This window comes from Tinamus guttatus, unplaced genomic scaffold, assembly GCF_059628265.1.
Source record: "Tinamus guttatus ecotype Peru unplaced genomic scaffold, ASM5962826v1 Tinamus_guttatus_pri_ptg000051l, whole genome shotgun sequence".
Classification (NCBI taxonomy): domain Eukaryota; kingdom Metazoa; phylum Chordata; class Aves; order Tinamiformes; family Tinamidae; genus Tinamus; species Tinamus guttatus.
The window spans coordinates 1,780,251-1,796,436 of NW_028288585.1; the positions used below are offsets into that span (position 1 = coordinate 1,780,251).

General features: G+C 36.1%; 1 protein-coding gene across 5 annotated transcripts in view; it reads right to left on the bottom strand.

Moving 5' to 3' along the window:
- The window catches only part of ADGRB3 (adhesion G protein-coupled receptor B3), a 416,394-nt gene that overhangs the window by 102,544 nt on the left and 297,664 nt on the right, over nucleotides 1-16,186 (bottom strand). The gene's annotated exons all lie outside the window — the stretch shown is intronic.

Sequence of the window (16,186 nt, forward strand, 5' to 3'; positions counted from 1 at the left end):
ATCAGGATAAAGGATGCTGAGGATTTATGAGAACTATGACTTCTTTTCCCATGGGCCTCCAGAATGACAAGAGGCCACACTTGGAGTATATTCTATTCCAAGATTGCCTAGAAACTAGAGGAAGGCTCTGAGGGATATTGAAGAAGACCGATCAACTCTACCACATATTACCTATTGAATTACTGTCTTCTCCCTTCCTGATAAGGTATTATCTATTTGGTATTATTCTTTAACTGTGTCTTTCATTCCAAAGCAGTTTTGCTAAGTTTCTGGGCAGTAAATACAGGAGATACACCTGATAATCCAAGACACAGGGATCACATTACATTTTGCAAACTTGCTTAACTGTGGATGCATTTACAGATAAGACTCTTCATTTGAGTTGTTGTATGACAGATGTGGGCAAAAAGTCATATAGACACTTGCTATGTTAAAAAAGGTATTCTCAAAGTTTGCAGTGCTAGTGGCAGTCTGGATATGAAGAAAATTGCTGACTATCAACTAGCTTAATTTTACAGGTTAACATATTCAGTAGAAGAGAACACATAGTTTGATAATTATTTTATTAGTTTTCACTCCTCACAAAATCAGTCCAATCTTTCACACTTGTTTCTTCAGATTATACACGTATTTGCACAGATCTATGGTGATCTACGGGAAACACTCTAATGTAACATTTTCTCAATGATCCACTTCTGAAATCTCTCACGCTGTACTACTATTCACAGGGACTCCTAATAAAAAGGAATCTTGTAAACTGTATGTTGCCAGGGACTTGAAGAGATTAGGGGCTCAGAGGCTCCGAAGTTTATCCTAGAAATTAAGAATGTCAAAGCCTGGATCAAGGTAGTAGATGTCATTAATATTCCTTCAAAAATGACAAGATTAGCAATAAACACAGTAATATTTAAATCATTAAGTTAAGCTCCAAGACCAGTTATGAAAAACACAGAGCGGAAAAATGCGAAAAAATGGAGGAGATAAAGAGCAGAACCTAAGCTTCTATTTCTGCTACTGTTGCAAGTCCTTGTGATATCTAGACTCCTGTTTCAATTTGGGTAATACTCACCTCCTTATTCTCTCTTTGGTGAGTAAGCGTACACTCTAAATGAACCTTTATCAAATCTTTTGTTGTTTATCAGTCTGTACATTAAAAACACATTTGATAAAAAAAAAATCTCAATAGGATAAATGCATATAGCTTGCTATTGGTACTTGATTGAGATGAGCCAGTAATCAGTCAGTCTGAGGTAAGAAAGTGATCAACTCTCAACATCTTCTCCACTGGATGTTCTTTCTTCATTGTAAACCTTAACTACAAATCTGTAATTATCCATTTTAAACAACAAGTATTAGAAATAATAAGAGGACTAACGAGAAACAGAAGGACGAAGAGAAACTTCTTCACTCTAAAATCCTGTAAAGTTTGGAAGTCAAGTGATCTTCCTGAAAGATTCTAAATTTTGCAGAGATGGGGCTTGACCTCAAATAGGTTGCTCATATCTTGTGTGAATTCTCTAACCGTTTCACTAATAGACAAAAGAACTATAGATCCTCTTATATTTGATGCCCGTTTTATGCAGACAACTAAATCCAGGTTACAGTCAAGAATGAGAGAAAAGCAGCTTATTTAATGCATGTTTAGGAGAGTTAATGCTGGGGTTCTTCTAATGCTGGGGTTCTGTCTTAGAAAGAAGACATAAACAAGCAGTTTAACATTAAAGTCATAAGAACCTCAGCGTTCAGTATTCTTCAGAGTTATATGGTGACTTGAAAGTGAGGTGCGACAGAGTCCATTAAAGCCATTTTCCCTGTGCGCAATCCCTATGTGCTAATAATCTTCCCAAGTGGATGGATCTGTTGACCAGCTGCCAAGTAGTGGCAAATTACCCCATGCCTAAAACTATAGGGTACATCAGCAGATAGGTACAGTAGATTGCAGCAGGAATTTCCTATTTATATGTTTTCTAGACTAAGGAAATGAACAGATAATATGCGCTAATGGACATATTTTTCAAGACCAGTTAACATCTGTGTTCTCATAGCATTGTTTAAAACAGTCAGCTGAAAATGATAATGTCTAAAGATAACATCTAGACTAATCCAGTGTGTTATCTCATAGGAGTGATTGTAGTACTGAGGCTAAAAGTAGGAGGTGTGCATTCATACTTTATCATAACACATGAAAACATGCTCAGATCTCCCACCTTTCAACTGGGAAATGCTGGAAACTGAATGAGGGTCTGCACTGTGCCATGTATAAACAGTGAACTTTCTGTAGCAGGGGCTGTGCTGACCCAATAGTACGCATGAACCTGGTGCAGAGGAGGCTGCTCACTTGCATGGAGTCTGTGTATTCTGTGGACATTTCTGTATTTGTTCTGCACATGTGCAATATGTCTGACACAGGCAACAGACTGACTGCATTTGTAGCAACTATATATCTGTAGACACTTTTAAGATTTACAGCGCAGATATTATTTAAAAATTACAACACTGTGCAGCATCAATAGAGGATTTAAGTCCCCTTACTGCTGTGGTAAATCCATGTCAGTTAGTCACATGTTAGCTAGAATCTATGTTTAGACAAAAGTGACTCACGGCATTAGAAACTATACCAATTGGCTAAGAAGTTGGGAAAATGCCCTCTATTTCCCAGTCTAGAAGAAAATTTAGGGATGGTGTCAAGGAGCATGTGCCTGCAACTAGATGCCAAAAAAAGAGATCTGAGCAAAGGAGAGAAATCACTAGTCATCTAACTTTCTTCCATCTCCTGGGGCTAATTTTTATTTGGGTTGGTTCTTTGTGGGAACAATACACACATTTCTGTGCTCTGGAGATTTGGGAGATATATAATGGGCCTGTCTCTTGCGGACTGACAAAGCAGTGGATATTCTCTTTAGCCTGCAGGTATGGTAGAAAAGGTCTGGAAAAAGTGTCCCCAAACAATCGGTGATAATATAGTAATGGTCTACCCACATTAAACAGCAGCTTTCAGCTTATACTTCTCAGTTGAGAGTTTTAAAACATGGAGGTGGACAGTATCATCCCAAAGCTCAATATGAGGTGCAGAAAAATTAAGAGTCAGGGTGAAAATAGAAATCTGAAGCTAAACTGCTTCTAGGCACAAAAGAAAGCACAATTAAATATGGCACTATATTTCCTTCAATCTCTATATGAAGGTCTTACATTCTATTTTTCATTTTACAATATTGTGTTATTTGGAACCTTAAAAGCATATGTATGTAAACAACATCTACAGTAACATCATTCGGTTGATGCTGCAGTTTTTGCGGGAAGGAATCAACTCTCATTGACATGAAAGGCCCTTCACAGGCTGCCTGTCTCTGATGCGCCACATAGATGTGGCATGCTTCAGTTGAAAACTCCACATCTGACATGCCTTTCCTTTCAGTAATACACATTGTTGCAAGCAGAATCTGCTATAATCTGACTTCCTACCTTTCTGGGTAAGTAATTTGCATTCTGCCCTGTCTGTCTCATGCTCCATGATGTTTTAAAAGTGCGCAATAAATAAGTACAGTTAATTCAGGTTACATTACGCACAGACTACTTTAGTACATGAAACTAGAATATATCTCCCAGAAATTATATAATTTAAATCCAATCATTGTTCCAGCATAGACAGTATTCTGGGGAATGCCACAAATGTGTTGCATGCTATATATTGAGTGGGCCCATCAACTTCAATGGACTCTCATCAAGGTACTCACATCAGAACCTGGCATTACATTTTGAACTCTCAGACAGCTAAATGATATCTAAAATTATATATAAGCAAACGTCTCTCCATTGACTATGCATCAGAGAAAATTTATGTGTATATTTTAATTCAAAGATGCTAGAAGATGTCAAGTTCACGATGTGTCTTTCAGTTATATTTGTTTGCAGCAGGAGTTTAGAAATAGCAGAACAGAAACCTTGATTATGCCTCTCTCTGTCTCTCTCTCTCTCTCTCTCTATATATATATATATATAAAAACTGTGGTATGCCCATATCTTGAACTCAATATTCAGTTCTGATCTCTCTTTAACTCAGAATATATCTGATAGAACTAGAAAAACTATGGGGAAAGGAGACAAGGTGACAGAAGGTATGGAACAGTTTCCAAAAGGCAAGTCTCTTCAAACTGGATATGAGATGATTAAAATCTGTAAGAGTATTACGATTAAAGGGAGGCAGAAATGTTTGTTCTTCTTTATAAGACCTAAAGGCAGAAAATGAAATTATTACACTGCATATTCAAAGCAAACAGTAGCATGCATTTGCTCATATAGAATGTGGCTCAACTGTGGAAATCATTGTCATAGGTTGCATTAAATGGCAAAAGCTTATGTCAACTGAAAAAATAATCAGACAAATTCAAGGACTAAAAAATCCTCAAGGCCACCATTCACAATGATAAAAATTCTCCTGTACATCAGAAAATTGTTGGATTTTGGAAGGGAACTATCTTGGTTGGGGAACTATCACTGCATAAATATCTTATTCCCCAGAACCTTTCTAGGCATCTATTAAGAGTCATTGTGGCAGACTGACGTTAGACTACTGAGGCTAGATTAATCTTTTGCCTGCTCAATCCAACTCATATTTTAACTACTATTCCTGGTTTAAAGGAATTTCAATTTAATCACTCGTCAGTTTGGCTGTTGTTGTGCATTGCATATGCATATTAAACCAGCAACATGCTGCTGAGGCAGCAATATCCTTGCAGAGCCTCAATATAATGTTGAGTTACTATAACATCTTATACATGTGAATTCTTTCATTTTTTGGCATAATATATGCAGAGACTGAAAAGTAGAATTAATTCTTTACTACTTTTCACTAATGGTTAACTGCTATGAGAGATAATTTCTTTTTTAATTTAATAGTCTAGAACTGGAATTTTATTAGTGCATTCATACTCTAAAATATTTTATACTTCTCTATCTAGATAGACAGAGTAAATATGTATGCATGGATGTATCTGGCACAGGCACAGAAACTACTGCCTGTGATTAGATGTTGCCATGAGACACATAAAACTGCATCTCATGTAATTTTGATATGCATCACAGGCTCCACTTTTAGTTTTGCCCTTGATGACCTCTTTACACTTTTATTTTGTTTTTCTTGGATAATGTAAACCATTAAGCATTTACAAAAATATTTGCTTCTTTATCTGAAAATGTTGCCTTTGTGTATGTAAAATCACACCTGCTGAGCTCTAGAATTGCCAAGTTTGAATCCCAGACCCATGATATATATTCTGTATTTTCAAATGTCACTGCTTTTAAGTCCAACACCTAGCAGTCCTGCAAGGCTAGAGGCAATAACTTGTCAAGGGAAAAATTCTCAACTTTCCAATTGGACACACAGACCTTGCTTCTAACCCTGCAGGGCTGTCAGCTATCAAACTTTGAAGTCATGACATTTTAAAGAAAATGTATGAAGAAGTTATTTTATAGAAACAGAAAACCATTTTAGGCTACTTCAAAAGTTTTTACTACTCTTTTTTGCCCTATGCTTTCAAAAACCAAGATATCTAGCTTTACAGGTGGATGAGCACTAGTAAAATGCTTTAAAAAGTCCAACTTATTAAAGGTTATATGATATAAATTCATGCAAAGGTGTTAGCAACTGTAGAAAAATGGAGGAATCAAACACTCGAGGTCAGAAAAGACAGAAGTAAGGACCTCAGCTGCAACTCTTCTTATAGCTGCTTTTTAATGTCCAATGTCTTTTTATCTTTCAAGCCATTTTGCATTAAAATCAATTAAATCACAGTACAAGTTGAGGTAAGCCATTCTTCCTTATATATCATATGCTAATTAACACAAAAAGGTAGTACAATGCAAATTGGAATTTCTTACAGAATCCTATAAAAGAATTATACACAATATTTCAGGCTCGTACTTTTAACTTTTGATGAGATTCTCAAAAAATGAATGCTTTAGAAAAAAAAATAGTTTCCTGTCTTTAAAATGCTGGTGTTTTGCTGTGCCAAAGATCAGAGTTTCACAGGATTCCAAATTTAAACTCATATAAACACTAGAATTATGCAGAATTTAAAATGTTCCCAGGACAGATATTCTATCTAATATTTTCTACTGTCTACTACATCTACCTGTTGTATCTATCATACCTACTTTGTATTCATTAATATGTTTAAAATTAAGAGATTAATTCAATTTCTCTTTTTTTTTCAAAGTTTGTTTTCTCTTTAAGCCTGTCATTTTAAAGTCTGTAATATCTTTCTCTCTGTGGCAGAAATACTTCAAAATTAAAAATTTTAGCACAGGAAATGGAATTCAGAAGCATAATCATATTACATTGTTTTTGTAAGTAAGTAAGTCCATGGTTTGGTATCCTGTTTAGATATGCCTATAAATCAGCAATTTCAGTAGACTTACTCATACACTCTAAGGTAGACATGCTCCAGTATCTTGTGGAATCACAGCCATTTCTATCTGAGTGTCTCAAAATATCAATAAGTTAAGCCTCAAAATAGGGCTTTAAATAAGTAAGGTAATTGGAGAGGGTGAAATTCCATCCTGGTGCTCCAAGATAATCAGAGCAAATCCATCTTGCCTGTCGCTCCCAGCAATATCCAAAAGATGTAAAGACCATGCCTATAATATTCTAACTTAGGCTATGGAAGAGCTTTATTCTTGAATTCATTAATCATTAAATAATTAATGACTATAGCATCAATATAACTTTGCATTAATAATGTGATTTATTATTCAAAGATAAGCTCATACTACATCAGATGACAAACTGCAAACAGATATTAAATGAATAATTTTTTTTGCAACACCTAGCAAAATGAGACAATCTATTCCAATTGGAATGTAAATATTAATCATATCCACAGAAACATACTTCTTTATTTAAATATGTTTTAAAATTCCTTTTGTACTTGGAATGTAACTTGTACAAGGACTCCCCTCTGCTGAAAAATGGCTGACAACATATCTTGTCTTTCCATGATCTAGAACTTTTTGTCATGATGTTTTCTAAATAGTACAGTTTCAAAGAGCAGCCACTTGAATCCAGAAAACTTCCACAAGATCACTGCTAACATGCTGAATATCCAGGAATATTCTCTTTTATTTATTTCTTGACAGCATCCATAAACTATTTACAAAATTAAACAGTTGCTAGTAGCTGCAAAATATATATATTATTTGTCAGGTAGATTTCAGGTTGACGCTGTCCCACTGAATTGTTAGTCATGACTGTTGAATGTCATTGGGCTAGCTAAGTTTATTGGGAGAAATCTCAGAGCCAATCCTGGCAGAAGTCAGCAGATTGTAGGAGACCACTTTGTAGTACTTTCTACCTGAATTGAATAGCTCCTCCATACCTTCTGTCAGGTGATAGCATTCACCTGGAGTTTTTCCATGGAATAACTTCTGCACACAGAAGACAATACTGATGCAGCTGCCCTTGCGTTGCCAGCAGCGTGGAAGGTGGAAGCGTGTCAGGAGAGGAGGACTTGCTGCCCGGAGGGCACTGCTAAGGGTAGAGCAGGGATGCTGCTTGGGAGGGTGTGGGCAGGATGCTACAGCAGCCAGAAGGGAAGGAAACACAGCAGGACCTGAGCTTGGTGTCAGGAAAGAGGGAAGCACATTCGGTACTGACTCTGTGTATTCTAACAGATTCTCTTATATCACAATACAGGTGACACTTTAATGAAAGGCTCTGTAAACTTTCCCAAAACACCTCTTTAACTTATGCTTGTGCTCAGCAGAATTATGCACTTCCCTTTACAAATTAACAGGTTTTCTTTTTTTTTTTTTTCCTTTTGTTTAACAAGGATGTATCTTTCTTCATGAGTAATGGGCTAATACAGTCCTTCCTGCATAATATCAATATCTATTGGTCAAGCCTATCGTAACTGGGTATATGCAAAGTGTGATGACAAAACTGATGGCATAAAAAAATGAAGGGAAATTGTCTTGGACGGGAAAAATGAGTATCTATGTTTTTATGATCCTGTAAATGGGGCTAAAAGCAATTTTAGCTTATAATTGTATTGCAAGCTTATGCTGCAGTAAGATATACTGAATTATCTGCCATATTATGAATTATTTTTAAACAGCTGCAGATGCTCCTAATATTTTCAATAGAGAGTAACATCTCATTTCCCCTTAAAAATGATAAAGAAGTGCTCAGGTCCTCTAGAAAAATATCTGCTCATATACAGAGAAAAAAAAAATCAGCAAACAGTTCCTTCTCCGCAAGGCAATATTATAGCTAGAGTGAATTCTGCAGGTATGTGCCTTTACCGTATAACATCAATATGTTTCTTTGGTAGATTTCTTCCAGCGGGAAAACTATCATTAAGGTGGATTCCTTTTAAGTTAATTAGAAAAACAAAATTGTGTGAAAAAGTATTTATTCCAAACTATAGAAAACAGGTGGGTTTGCAAGGGCATCAGCATTTTTTTCTCTAAAACAGCTAATTTGTAATTTTAAAATAAATTCATTTAGATTTTTATTCAACAATGTAAAATTACTTTAGAGATAAATGTAAAGACCCAAAAAACAGCTGAAGATAAGGCTTCATTGGTGCTTCAAAAACCAGTCTGTCATTAAATATTGTGTGTTTTCCTTTCAAAATTAAATTATTTAAGTAACATTTTGTTCCTTAAATAAGAAAACAGAAAACCTTGATATACAAGAGATATCAGTGTTAATAAAACTGAGGTTCTGAACATGCGCACATTTATGTATGCAGTTTTATACACATAGGTAGTACTATCTTAACATATGTAAGTCGTTGAAGGAGCAAGTTCTAATAATCCTGAGTATATAAAAAATGTGATTTTGTCAGCTGAAATGCAAATGAGAAAAGGAACCTGATTATAGGTTGCTATCGCTGTGTATAGTGCCACAAAATTTTATAAAGAAACTCTCTGTGTGTTTGCTAATGCAGAGCATGTAAGTCTTCTTTAGCTCTACTTTTACTTACATATTTCCCCTGATCAATGACAGAAATTTGAAAAGTTTCATTGCATTTTTGTGAAAGTGTTTTGGAATAAAGTCCCCTGTGTCTGTGATGAAACATATCAAACATTATTTTAAATACATGTTCTATGAACACTGTTTGCCATGACAAGTAAGTAATCAAATTAATGAAAGGAAAAGGCCTCTGGCTATCTTGTGACTCCTACATATTTCCTTTTACCAGTTTTGAGTGCTTTCATGAATGCACAGCATGCTTTATATGCTAGATGACTGCAATCATTGTTTTAACTGACCCTTTTTTCTTTTGGGTAACTTAAAGGAGATAGCTGCATAAAAGAGAAGACACTATATAAAACCGCAAAAGCTTTCTACTGAAAATACAAATGCCTCACCATCTCCCAAGGGAATTATATCAAAAACTCATGCAGTCAGAATGTGTATATTTTTATGATTCAAACTATGAAGTTGCAGCACGTACTGTATTTCACATTCACTATCAACTACAATTGCTCCTTTTTCAGCTAATCTTTCATCTCTGTAGCTGCACTTCAGAATCTCATTACATTAATAGGTTACTAAAACATTATTTGATCATATTTCTCTACCATCTTTGTTAACTTACAAGTCAACTCTGAAACATATGAAAGTAAGACCACTTTTGTACTCACCTCCTTTAACATATTTTAAATGCTGAATGCTATTGAACGGAAAAGACCTATTCCTTCCTGCCTTCTCTTCTGTGTCATGGGGCAGTAGATATTTTAATTCAGGGCTAATACAGAGAGTAACAGACTCCACAGAAGTCAAAAGGAACTGACTGACAGATGTACAAAATCAGACATCCAACTTAGAGGATAGTTGCAGGATATGCAGAAGAAAAGATTTTTAAAGGATAACCAGGGGCAGTCTGAACTAGGTTACTGGGGTCTGATGATGCCAAAAAAGACCTAGCTAAAACCCTATCTGGTATTTTGTTATATAAGGTTGACAGACTCTGAACTGACGTTTAGACTTCTCTCACTATCTTTGATTCTCTTTAGCGTCCTATGAAATATATTTAATGTTTCCCTTCTTCTGCAGATGTAAATGAAAAAGAAATGTACTTGTGTCTATAGGCACCAGAGGCCACAGCCAGTTTTATGGACAGTGTTTGACAAAAAAAAAAAAGAGCAAAGCAATTGGATAAAATCTCCAATGGAGTAATAAAGATGATCAAGGACCTAGAAAACAAGATCATTAAGAAGGACAGTAAGAATAGGTGTATTTAACTGAGGGAAAAGAAAAACTGAAGAGCAATATGAAAAGCGAGAAAAGTACTAGTATCCTTTTCTCCCTTTTCTATAGAGATAGAAAAAAAAAAGTGATAGACTCAAGCAATGCCTATTAGGAAAAAAAAGTTCCAGCTGAAGAGAAAGTAAAGCCATTGTGCTGAGGGGACCTCTGGAATCTGTAACATTTGAAGTGTCTAAGGACAGGTGAGAGAACAGTCTGCTGGGAGGCAGCAAGAGGCCAGAAACACGACCTCTTGAGTGACCTCCTTCACTATGTGCTATAATCACGTGATTTCTTCTAAAGAAAGCTGCATTGCTCAACACTCCTGAACATGCTATTGTGACTGTAATAGGACTGTGCTGCATTTGTGCAATGAGCACAGAATTGGGAGCCAGACAAGGTAAATGTGTGCTAGTTTATCAACATGACTTAAAGCTCTGTACTTTTTTTTATTAATGCTATGTTTATATTTTAGGATTCCTACAGATGTGACCTACCACATTTCAAAACTGAACCGAATTTTCATGCAAATACAAATGCAAGATTCAAAGCCAGCTGAAATAAGCAGAAGCATTTCAACTAGCTTTTATGGCTTTGGAACAAGGGTGCAGTTTGTGTGTGTGTGTGTGTGTGTGTGTGTGTGTGTCCATAACAGCGTACGAACCATGGAGGAGAAGAAAGAAGATATTTGGATAGCTACTTGCACAGACTTTGAAATATTGGCTCTGTGTAATTCAATCAAGACTATATTTAGATTCCCAAAATTGGGAGTTGAATTGTGGTATTTAATTTGAAGACGAAAGACTGTTTACTCTCTGGGGTGGCCAAGCTCCCATAAACTAGTGAAGAGAAGGAATCTCTACGCTCATATGAAACACTTATTGTAATCTGCATACACTCTTTATGATCAAACTGAACATGTTTTTAAGCATTTGGTCTATCTTAAGTGCCCGAGTAGTGTTTCAACAGGAACATCATACAGAACATAAATGAGAGTATCATGACTCACAAAAAAGGAAGTAGAGTTAAAACATTTAAAAGGTCATAATTCATTTTTAGACGCTGCAGAAACTATTTTATATGTTCATAATAGTCAAGTGGAAGTGGTGGATTTTTTTTTAGCAATTTGTGAAGCCAATTAGTTGACACAGTGAGAAGTTCAAGCTATAAAGCATACCATAGTCAAATCGATGATAATAAGAAATAGTTTTGATGATTTTTTTAGTGTTTTATTGTTCCATATAGGGACACAATAATATTGCAGAAAATTGATCTTCTGTGGAAAATTTTCCCCTGTTAAGTATTGTATTCATCATATTGGAAATCAATGAGATTTTTAAAAAGAATTAATAAAGGAATTCAAGGAATATTAGGGAGTTCCTTCCCCTACAGGGTTAAACTCAGGCTGCTAAACTCAGTAATGAAGTGGGTCAGCAATCCAACCCCTGAGTTTTTTTTACACAATAGCCTCCTATGAGGCACAATGTTCTCTACCAAGTTATTTAGAGTTGACAGACCAAATCACCTCCCAGGAGGTGGATAAGGCACTATATTGTACATGGCACTATTTTGTACATCTTATATATTTTTTTAAAAAAAACATTACAAGCTTTTTGTTACTGCTGATCTGTGCATATAGCTCCCAGAGAGTTAAAAAGAACTTCTTTTGTGTACCAAAGTAAGTATGGACTAATATTGTAATCTGTATAAACACTTAAAAAAAAAACAAACCAAACTAACCTACCAAACAAACAAAAAACAACCAAACAAAAAATAAAGTCAAAGTGCCTGGCCATTAGAGAAGGCAGCTTTTATAAAAGTTGTACTTCCTTTTCAAGTGTCATGGTGCCCTGAGTTTACTAACAGGCTCTGATTATCCTGTCGAGCCTGTAATCATCTTCCTGTGTAATCCTCTTATGCATCCTCTCTTCCCACTCCATTCTGGAGTCTTGGCTTTCTATGCTCAGGGTCACTTCTGATCTGAACAGCAGTGCAACTTTGCATCAGCCTGCTGTGGGAACACCTAAGGCATGACAATGAGATATGAGAAGCCTCGCAGTGCCTCCACACATACCCTTCTGCCCCTGGGATTGGGAGCTGTATTTAAGCTTTTGCCTTTGGCCCTCGCCTGAGCTATGTTGTAGGTGTGCTGTGCTTGGCCTTGTTCCATGCCAATCCCAGCCCTGCCTGGCTGATTTGACTTCTGGCTTGATCTCAGACCTGTCTTGTCACTGGAGATCACTGGGATACTGCTGACCTTGGTTGCCATCACTGGACCTCTTCTGCTTTTTTTACACGGTACTGTGGAACTGTGCCCTTCATCTAATGTATTGCTGTCAGCTTCAGCTCCCAGCTTACCTTCCCTTGTAGAACAGTCCAAACCTTGAGATCCTTGGTGTCAAGGGCTCATACCATACTCCAGTATATATTGATAGGGGAAAACGCTAATGATATGGGTCCCTGAATGAAAGGCTTTACCTATATATTTTGCATTAATGCATTGAGGGCAATCAAGATTTTCAGCACCTTTCTAAAGAGGCTGTAAACCTTATTAATCACCTTTGGGAAGAAATGTGCTAACTAGTAAAATGAGTGAATATACTGCAAATTAGTGCAATGCACTGAATGGGAAAGGACCTTGAGGTAACTTTTCCTTTGGTATTACAAGAAGGGCTTAAAAATGTCCATTAACTAACTACTTCAATTAAACATCTCTCCTATCTTGCAGAAAACACTCAGGTTCTATTTTACTTTTTAGAAACTTTCTGAAATCTTGGCCAGGCAGAAGGACAAGGTGTTGGGTACCTACACTGAGGAAATAGATTTGCATATTTTCAGCATAGTGATCATATCGAAATCATCTTATTCTGTTAACTTCCTAGGCTGTGCAGGCAGTGTGATTTGGCAGTTCTGCATATGACCCTAAAATAGTTTGGAATGTTGCACTTTTTTTTTCCCCCCAACTAATATGTTTCAGTATAGGACTTAAATCTCTCCTATGATTTTTCTTTAGATCTCAAAGATCTTGTTATTAGCAGTTCAGCAATCTATCACTGAGTATACTACTTCTCCAGATTTGAATCTATCTACAAAGTGCTAGGTGCTATCAACAATATATTTTTCTTTGACAGACATGCTTTTTAGTGCTATTTAATGACAGTGAACCTGAAATCTCCATTTAACTGGAGATTTAGCAAATGGTTATATCTCCATATAACCAGTTGTTATCTGACAAGATCCAGTTTACTTTGGCCTTTTATTTATTTATTTATTTATTTATTTATTTATTTATTTATTTTGGGTCACTTTAGTGGATGTTGAGTGATTTCAGTGGTGGTGAACTTTGTTTTGGTTCAGTAGTGGTAAATTGGTTTAGGGTCCATGGAGTCCAGCAGAACTCTTTGCTTCATTCCAGAGTCATTTGTATTATTTCTATTTCTCCATCTAAAAGAAACATTCCCTATGCCTCATCCTTTTCACTCTCTCTTGAAGACTGGTTTAAAGTAAGTCCATAAACAGAGGGCTCCATCACGATCCTGCATCCTGGCAATCCCATGGTAACTTTAGCATTAGTACAAAAGACCTTGTTTTTTGATGAACAGGTGAATGGGGCACCCATAAATTTCCATTTCTCCTCTACAGAGATATAATGGGACTGAGATGTATCTAGACATAAGTATTAGTCCCTGGTGGTACAGGAAATGTCTAGAAAGTTCTTGGCATGCTGACTTGCTGTGGCAGCTCCAAGGCTTTCTGTCTGGGATGGAGCCTGCTCCACTTAGGACTACTGTGTAGGCGCAGTGTATATATATTGTGGTACTGGCATGTCTTCTGCTGTGTTTAGCACAGGAGGAAAACTGGTTGCATAGCATCATAAAATCATAAAACCTACTGTGGGAAGCACACTGTCCTCAAAGTAAAAACCGTCTCTGAGAACCTGCACTGAAATTGCCACAGAAAGTAGTGTTTTAAAGTATATACAGGTATGAAATATAGAGACACTATTAGGATGGTAGGTTTATTATTCCTACTATACGTAGGATTATTAAGTCCAAAGAAAATGCTCTAACCACTAGGCCAGCATATAAAGATAGGTGCCTTGCTGATCCTCCTCAATGAATTTTCCATAGACATATAGTTGTCATCTACAATTGTAAGTCTTCAAATTACAGCCTCACAGAAGTTCTAAGTCTCCATGTGTAAGTAGGCATCCTGCACCAATGAAAGGAAACGTTTTGGGTATCCTACTTCCTCAGTATTTCCTATTCTCTGATACAGATGCATCTCCGTCTATTGCATTGTCTATAGTGGACCACATTCATTCAAAAATTTTCCCTAATTTTTGTAGAGGGACTGATCATGTCCAACTTCATTTATTCATCTGGGGCAATACATAGGGCAGGGGTTTCCATATGGATTCTATGTAGTCGCAACAGCCTATGCTGACTGCATAGTGACTGTATGGGCATAGTGTAAAGCACGTGTGATGCAGTAGAAGTCACTGGCCCAGTATTTTAAAACGCAATTTCAATTCTTTAAAATGAAAAATAAGAAAACTCCAAGGAAAATATGCCTTTGAAAATATTTTCTCCAGAACAAACGAAACAAGGGCACTTATTAAGACTAATCGCTTGAAGGAGCCTGACTGTATCTGAGGGTTTTTTTACAAGCTTAATATTTTAAAATGATAGATGTATGTTCTCCTATCACTATCACAGATACTGCAGTTGAAAAACGTATTTTATCACGGCATCAATTAGCTTTGTTTTGACAAGAAAAAAATTATTTAATCCACAGAGTTAAGAAATATTTTGTTAATCCAAACCAATTTACAGTCCTCTATTTTTCACTAAAGGTCTCATGCATAAGGTTGCTACTTGGATTTTGCTGAGCTGGAACAAAGCTGATGAGGAACATTTCAGGGTAGCTGTCAAGTCCCTCCTAAGAGCTAGAGAATGAAAAATCATTTGTTGCCAGACTGCAGCAAGGATTTTCCTTTCCTTTAAATTCTTTGAGAGTTTACTGCAACATTTAGAATTACAAGTCATGAAATCTCACTTTCAACTACTGGAATATGGCCAGGAATTACTTTTATTACACCTGAATGTTTCTACTAGATTTAACATCCTGTGGGCAACTTTTAATCATTGATGTGGAAGCAGACTTGCAGCATCCTCAGGGCTCAGATCACAGCCTTACTATCTGTGATCAATGTAAAACCACTGAATACTTATCTGGCGTTATATTAATTTCAGCATAGTAAAATGCTTTCATTTTTAGGCATACGCTTGTATTAATTAACAGATTTCTCTGTCATTGCTGTAGAACTTTAAAGTAATTTAGGAGCTCTTTCTGACACCTCTGACAAATATCTTGGATTGCACCAGTAACTAAATAATATGTTCACCAGTGTTCCTTTTCCTAGCTGGGATTTGGTCTTTTATTTTCTGTTGAAAATACCAGATGATCCAGTTCTCATTACTCTTCTTGTAGCTGTTCCTCTTTTTCCTGACTCTTGTACTCAGCCTTAAACAGACAGTCAAATCTCTCCAGTAACAAGCAAAAACTAGTTACATCAGATGTCATCACACATAGTTATCATTGTAGTATGATTTAGATAGATCCCTCTTCAAACATATTTTTATATCCTCTGCTCCACCAAAACTAATTATCTCTCATGATCATACTTGCAAAAAGGTTCCTTGATAAGAGAACATGAAATCCATTTTAACTTTCATTTCTCTTTTAATTTTATTTATTTATTTACTTGGTTGTTTCTTTGATAACGCTCTTGAACTGATTGTTACATTGTTACACCAGGAACCTCTTTTCTAACAATAATTTCTTATAGACAAGAGTTTAATTCCAAACCTTTATCTTTATAATTGTCAGCAATCTTTTGTAATGGCACCAAGCAGAACTTTCTGTAGTTAA